This window comes from Rhinolophus sinicus, linkage group LG02 (assembly GCF_036562045.2).
Source record: "Rhinolophus sinicus isolate RSC01 linkage group LG02, ASM3656204v1, whole genome shotgun sequence".
NCBI classification, from domain to species: domain Eukaryota; kingdom Metazoa; phylum Chordata; class Mammalia; order Chiroptera; family Rhinolophidae; genus Rhinolophus; species Rhinolophus sinicus.
In genome coordinates this window covers 3,512,832-3,520,001 of record NC_133752.1, presented here as the reverse complement: position 1 = coordinate 3,520,001, position 7,170 = coordinate 3,512,832, and the positions used below count along the sequence as shown (strand labels likewise).

Below are 7,170 nucleotides of genomic sequence, written 5' to 3'. Positions count from 1 at the left end.
CTCCCCTTGGTGAATCTGGTTCCCTTGCCACACGTCAGCTACAGAGGGACACAGGGGACGTCCAAGGGGTTGGAGCCCCCTCAGGAGGGAGTGAGCAGCTCTGCCAGGCGTGGGTGCTGGGGGAGGGGGTATGTGGCAGGAGGAGGAAGGCGGTCCAGGCAGAGGAAAGAAGATGAGAGGCTGGGTCAGTCCATCGAGGTAGGAGCAATGTGTTTGGAAAATGCGTCTGGGTGGGAGAGGGGCGAGGAGGGCTGTAGGGTGAGGCTGGTGCCAGGTCTGGAAGTGAGGGCTGGAAGGATTGGGGCTGGTAGCCCCTTGAAACACCCTGGTGGCTGTGGGTGGGTGGAAGTGGAAAAAGTATTTTAGGGGTGGATCTGTCCCCTCTGCTGTGTCACCCCAGCCAGCCTCCTGGGACACTGGCCCGGCACCTACCTTGCTTCTCTTGGGCCCACTCACCCTCACTCTTCTGGGCTGGTCCTAGGGAAGCTCCCCCCACCGCCATTAAAACAAGAAGAGCCTACTCACCAGCTCTGTGCCCCGAGGTCGCCCTCCGTAGAAGGGAGTGGGGTACACGCGATCACTGTGATTGGCAGAATCTCGAGGGTTTTCCGGGAGCTTTCTGAGGCCTTTGAGGGCAGAGATGGGCCATGTCTGTTTGCTCCTGGGTATCCGTGCCTAGCACAGCGCTGGTTCAGAGAGGGGGAGGAGGGGTGTGGCTGGGCAGGCGGAGGGACGGGTCTCCTGAGGGGGGGGTGATGGGAGGGAGGTCGGCAGGCCTGGGGATCTGGTGAGACCCCTTAGGGCACAGACCCAGGGATGGGGAGGCTGAGACCTGCGCCCTCTCTAAAGAGGAGGGGGCAGCTGCTCTGGGGTGAGGAAGGGGTGTTTTCGTGGGAGCTGGGAACATCCACCATGCCAGGTGCAGGAGGGAGGAAGGACAGGGGCTGGAGTATTGGGACACTTAGGAACCCAGTTTCTATAGCCGAGGGAGCTGGGGCCAGTGTGTGTGTGTGTGTGTGTGTGTGTGTGTAGCTGTTAGAGGGCCTGGGTTCAAGTCCTGCCTGTGGACTTGGCAGCTGTGCGCCGTGGGCAGGAAGATTCCCCTTTCTGAGCCTCTGCCACCAGGGCAGGTGCCAGGATGGAGGGAGCAGACACACACGTGGTGCAGGGCTCAGTAAGCTTTGCGGGTAGTCCCTCCTCTGCCCGGGACCTAGAGACCCTACGTGGCAATAGAGTGTCTGGGAGGTGGCCCACGAGCTGCTGGAGCCCAGTGGCAGCCTGGGGGTGGGGGTGGGGAATGTGGGTTAAGAGTCAGGGATGTTCTGATGGCCGGATACCTGGGGTACCGTTTTGAGCCTCCCCCGGAGGGGTGGAGGAATTAAAGGAGGAAGGGATTCCCAGAGTTCCAGGCAGAGGGCCAGCAGGTGCCGAGGAAGGGATGTGAGAGAGTTCGGGGTGCGCTGGAGGGCACCAGGGAGCTCTGGGAGCCTGGAGAGAGCTCGGGCCATGTGTGGTGGGGGGAGGCTGCCCACAGTGGGTCATTGCTGTGGGAAAGAGCTGCATGTCCCTGCCCACCTCTGTGCCCTGCCCCCCACCTCACGTGGCTCCCACATGAGACCTGATTCCTGCAGCCTCTAAATCGGGCTTTGCTTTCTGGTGGTGGCAGCAGCAGGCAACTGGGTAATGCCTTTAAAAAAACAAGGCTATTTGGAAAATTCCACTGTGGAGTGCTGTAACAGGCAGCCCCGCCCCCAAGTGCTTTCTGTTTTCTTCCTACCTAGAGCCTTGAAGCCTCCAGCACTGGGCACCTCTCAACAATCAGCCACAGGCCACGGGGGATCCCTGGGTGTCCCACCATCACCAGCCATGGGGGCCATTTTTTGGAGGATCTGTTGGTTTCACTGTCACTTGCTTCTGCCAATTACTTGGGATGCTTTGGGAAGGAGTGACCTTGGATTTTGGGCCAGACCCACCTGGATTCAAACGTTCAGAGTCAAATACAGCAGCACGGGGTAGCTGGGGCTGAGAGAGGTGGGCCATGCACCGCAGTCGCATGGCTCCGTGGTCAGCACTTCGCAACAGCAAGCGTGCTTGGCCCTGCACTGATTACCTAACCTCTTGGAGCTTGAGTTTCCTCATTCACAGAACGCCAACAGTACTTGCCTGGCTTATCTCGGGGATTTAGTGAGAAGGGGCCGTGGCTCAGAGCCCTCATCTGATGGCCCCAGGTTACTGTGCTTCTCCACATCTTAGCACACCTTCCTTGTAAATAAGGCATATGTTTGTTCTGGGGAAATCTAAACGTTTCAAATTAGGGAGGGGCAGAAGAGAATCGTGCGTGTTCTCACACTCACGTCGGTGTTTCTTACTGTCTTTATTCCTGTGGATGATGAGTATTCCATATCCTTTGATTATACTTTACTTAAAATTCAGTATCACTCTTGTAACATAAGCATTTCCTCTGTGCTATATACTCAGGTTTTTAAAGGTGGTTTTAAATGGCTCCGCTTAGTTAACCTTCCCTCCTGGCTGGATAGCTACATTATGTCCATTTCACTGATGTAAATAACGCTGTGGTATCTTCTTACAACACGCTTTGCCTGAATTTGGGGTAATTTGATAAGGATAGCTCCCTTCAAGGGTATCGGACCACAGGGATGCTGAGTGCTATAGCTTTTTCTGCTGCTGCTGCTTGTGCTGCGGCCATGCCTCATCCCGGTCCTTCTGGGAGTCCCACCTCCCTGAATTCAATGATTTTAGTCTAGTGCACGTATGAGACTGGTAACTGCACTTGTTAAAACTGAGTAAAATACAAGCTGATGGCTCTGGTGTGAGGGTCTGAGTGCTGCTTCCTGCAGCGAAGTGCAGAAGCTCACTCGTGGTGGCTACTCCGGTGGTTCTGACGCTTTTCTGTGTGTGTGTGTGTGTGTGTGTGTGTGTGTGTGTGTGTGTCTGGCTGTCTTCCACGCGCCTGAGGTTGCTGAAAGGCTGACCTCCAGCTATCTGGGCTATTCCTGCCTGCTTTTTCCTGCATATTGCCGTTTCCAGAACCAACAAGAGAAACCTAATTTCTAGGCATTGTGTCCTAAAAATGAGAACTCCCACGTCCATGGCGAAGGAGGTAAGACTGCAAGGAATAAAGGCAGAAGAGAGAAAGAAGCCTTGCCATGGATTTCTGAACACCTTTGGGCCAAAGGGCAGCTCTTTGGAAATAAACGAAGGCTGCACAATCTGCTTCTGCCCAGTAGGGGGAGCCCATGGCCAGATGCGCGGGCTCCGTGTGGAGTGTGGTTCCTTTTGTTCATGCCCTGGCCCCCGGTGGCTCTGAACAGAAGCTTTGGCGAGGAGGGTGGGAGGGAGCTTCTGGTCAATGAAGGGAAAGCTCCGAGACCTGGGCTGAGTGGCCTCACCTGCCAGTGCCTGTTTCCTCACCTGCAGAATGGGAGTCAGTTGTGCCAGCTTGGCAGGTTGGGGGGCTCTGTTCCCCAGGTGAAACAGCGAGCACAGCACAGGGTACCTGGGATGGCCCCAGGTTCAGTTATGAGCAAGATTTACTCACCCCTTCCACAAATATTTATGGAGCTCACAGCCCGGGGGCTGGGGGAAAACTGAGGGCAAAATGTGTTTGGGAAACTAGATCCCCGTATCTCCTGAGATTAACAGGGGCTTTGGCAGAGCAGGAGGCTCTGGCCTGGGTACCTCTGTGCCGACCTCCTACCCCACCTGACCTTGGGCCCTTCCCTGTCTCTCTCTGGGCCTCAGTTTCCCCTCTGAATGAGAGGACTGGGCTTAAGGATCTGTAAGGGTCCTGCCAGGTCTGACACCTGCTTATGATGCTTCTGGGGTCTGCATCTGGTCAGTTAACCATTTTCCTTGCAAGGGGATGTGGCTGTTTTTGTGAGGCGCCCTGTCTGTGCCCCAGGAGCCTGGGACTTTGTAACAGGAATTGTGAGCTGTCCGTCACGCGAGTGTTCCAGGTCCCAGCATGAGACTGGCACAGAGTGGGCTCAGAAGTGGTTTCCATGGATATTGGGCATCCTGGGAAGAGCATCCCATTCCTGCTTAGCAAGGTTGGGGAGGCTCAGAGGTCAGGCTTGAAGAAGGCCCTCTGTGGGGACTCTTCTTACCCTGACGGGTTGACCGACACTTTCCCTACATTAAATTGCTGGGGAGGTGCCCCATTCCCCAAATATGCCCGCGACTGACAAAGTCTGACAGTTCTTACATTTGTCCATCACTCCCACTGACTTTCTCATTTAACCCTCACACAGCTTGGGAGGTGGAGGTGCTATGAGCCTTGTAGAGACGGGGAAAGTTGGGGAGGAGGCTTAGGTGGGCCCCGGGGGCTGCCACTTAGAAGTCCTGTGCCTGGAACCCAGGAAAGGGAGCTCAAGGCCTGGTACTTGTCTACATCAAGCACCAGCTTTACAGCCCTCAAAGGAACAAGTGTGAGATGAGAAGCATTCTGGGAACTTCGGGGTTAAGTCTGTATGGGGGGGAACATGGCTTCACCTAGGCCTTCAGCAGTTAGCCAGCAGAGGGGGGACAAGGTGCTGACCACCCTGAGTTGTCTCCGCATGGACAGGGGCGAGGATGTGCTGAGGTTTTGAGTGGTGACACGAGGGCATACGACCACGCAGCTACTCTTGCTCACTGTAGTTTTAATTGTTAGACTTAGGTCGCGATGAGGATTTATTTAGGACACTTGTGGGTGCTGATGAGAAAGAGGTGGGTCAAACCACACTGAGAGTCTAAGCGACAGGTGAGTTCCAGGGAAGGGTTCTGGGCTGGGGCAAGGGGGTTGGGGTGCAGGAGGATGGGGAGAGGGTGAGGAAAAGGCAGGCAGAGGGCGCCAAATGCATCTGTGGACCACACATTTTTTTGTGTTGTTCTAGTTTCAGAACAATGGTTCCTTGTCATGGTGGGATTTTAAAGTGCTAAGACTCAGAATGAGGGCTGGAAGGGATTTGGGGACTTGCAAGGAACACTGTCAAAGCAGATTTATTAATCTGATATATTAAACTGTGAATTAAGTCAGGCCCGAAGCAAGCCTGTACTTTCCTGTGTTTTCTTAAAATAAGCTGGGGAGGAGAGGCCACGCTGGGCTTTGAAGGAGACCTGGCATTATTTTTCCTTAAAACCACCTAGAAATGTAAGCATTGATAAAGCTTCTATTATGCATCAAGCCCTGCGAAGGTGTTAATGTATTCGCTTAAGAGCATGCCCTTTTCAAGTTCTCACCTTTCCTGCCATAACTAACAGGTGCTAAGAGTTTGCAAAGCTGAGACAGGAGAAACAAATCTGGGGTTCTTGGGCCCCACCAGCACTACCGCATCACCATAGCCCAAAGTAATCTTGCATGCATGTTTCCAGATGCTTCTATGGAGATTAGCCTTCCTGTCCCTGACCACTGTGCTCTCGAGGCCTCCCTTAGATTCAGCTGGTCAGTCTCTCCAAGGTTTCCTCCCTGGTAACGGCCTGTGACAGTCCTCGGGGCTCCTGGTTGGCAGGATCCCAGCCTAGTGTAGAACCCAAACCTGGCTCCCAGCCACTGGAGTCTCTCCTTTTACCTTGATGTCCCCAGACTATAATAATTCAACAAATAGTTAGTGCCTGCTGTTTGCCAGGTCCAGGGAATATAGCAGTAAACAAGAGAAGCCCGATTTGACTCAGGAAGCCCACATTCTGGAAGGGGGACAGGGAGGATGTTACTAGGTAACAAGAGCTTTCTTATTTATTCAGGGTCTCGCAAGGTTTTGGAGGGTGGTCTGGGCGGGGCATCTGGCTGCTGACCCCCCTCAGCTACTGACCCGACCTGGAACCTTGGGCAAGCCACTCTGTACACGGCTTTGATCACAGACCCCGTCCATGCCGTTTCTGCAATGTTGACGCAAAGTAATGCACATAAACGCTAGGCTAGCGGTTTCCAAACTGTGCACATTACACAACTTCCAAAACTGTACCTCACATCCGGATTAATTGGCCTGGGGTGTAGCTTGGGCTTTGGAATTTTCAAAGGTCCCGCGCCAGGCACGGTTCTCAATAAAGGGCAACTCCCAGAAAAGCCCGTTTTACAGATTAAGAGACTAAGGCTGGGCAGGGAGGCCGCCAGTTCCGGGCCCGAGGCGGTTAGCCCACAAAAACCTCCCGCCGGCGGCCCGGTGGGGGCCACGCCCCTCCTCCGCCGCCCACCCAACCTCTGGGGCAGGGGCTCCCATCGATGCGCTCCGCCGCTCGGCTCCCCACGCCTGGTCCTGTCCCGCTCGTGCCCCTGCCCCCTCCCGTCCGCTTGCCACTTCCAAGATGGCCGCGGGTGGAGCCGACCAGGTAAGGGGGCCCCTGGCGGGTGTACGCGGGGGCTTTGCGGATACGAAGATACCCTCAAGCCTCCCCTCGCGGCTCCGCTCGGCCCTCGGGGAAGGACGGGGCCGGCGACGCCGCTCTAGGGCCCGCGGCGGACGGGCGAATAAGCCCGAGGAAGGTCTGCGCGGAGAGCGTCGAACTCTAAAAGCGGCGGCGGCGCGGCGGGAGACGGCAGCTCAGGCTTAAGAGCGGCCGCGGCCAATAGGGGGCGGGGCGGGGCGCGCGGGGCGGGGCGAGGGCGCGCGGGGCGGGGCGAGGGCGCGCGGGGCGGGGCGAGGCGCGCGGGGCGGGGGCGAGGGCGCGCTGTGCGGTTGGCCGCGGGCGCCTCGCGCACCTGCCGGCGGGACTTGCCGCCTACTGCGCTCCCGACGTCTGCGCTTAGCAAGTTGCGGGTCCCACAGGACCTGGAGTGCGGGCTCACGGGCCCCGGGATGGCGTCGGAACCGCGCTAACTCGGGTACTGAGGGCCTCCGGCGGGCGCCGGGCCGGGAGCGAGGAAGGGGACCCAGGCGCGCGGGGCGCTGCCACCTGCTGCAGCGTCGGCGGGAGCGGGGGGGCGCCTGAGGCGGGGCGGGCAGGGCAGCGCTGGTCCGGGTTTTGCCTGGGCGCCCTTTCGCCTCGCGGCCGCCGCTTCCTCTCGCGCGGGCGAGCGCGTGAGGCCCGGGGAACATTGTGGGGCTGCCGCGGCTCTCGGCGCTCGACCGCCCCTCGGTGAGACGCGCGCCCTGACACGCTTCTTTTCCGGAACTTGCCGAAAAGTTTTCCTTCTCGAGCTCGCGGGGCTCCCAGGTCGGGATGTGAGCCGGC

General features: G+C 57.4%; 1 protein-coding gene across 3 annotated transcripts in view; it reads left to right on the top strand.

Annotated features, from left to right (window-relative positions):
• Positions 1-6,218: 6,218 nt before the first annotated feature.
• Positions 6,219-7,170, top strand: part of TBC1D14 (TBC1 domain family member 14) — a 94,848-nt gene continuing 93,896 nt past the window's right edge. The window contains exon 1 of one of the 3 annotated variants that reach the window (XM_019748196.2): positions 6,219-6,327. The gene's annotated coding sequence lies outside the window, so the exon portion shown is untranslated. Of the gene's footprint in view, positions 6,328-6,642; positions 6,821-7,051; positions 7,075-7,170 lie in introns of those variants that run through there. The other 2 variants (XM_019748195.2, XM_074320881.1) reach the window with 2 other exon arrangements.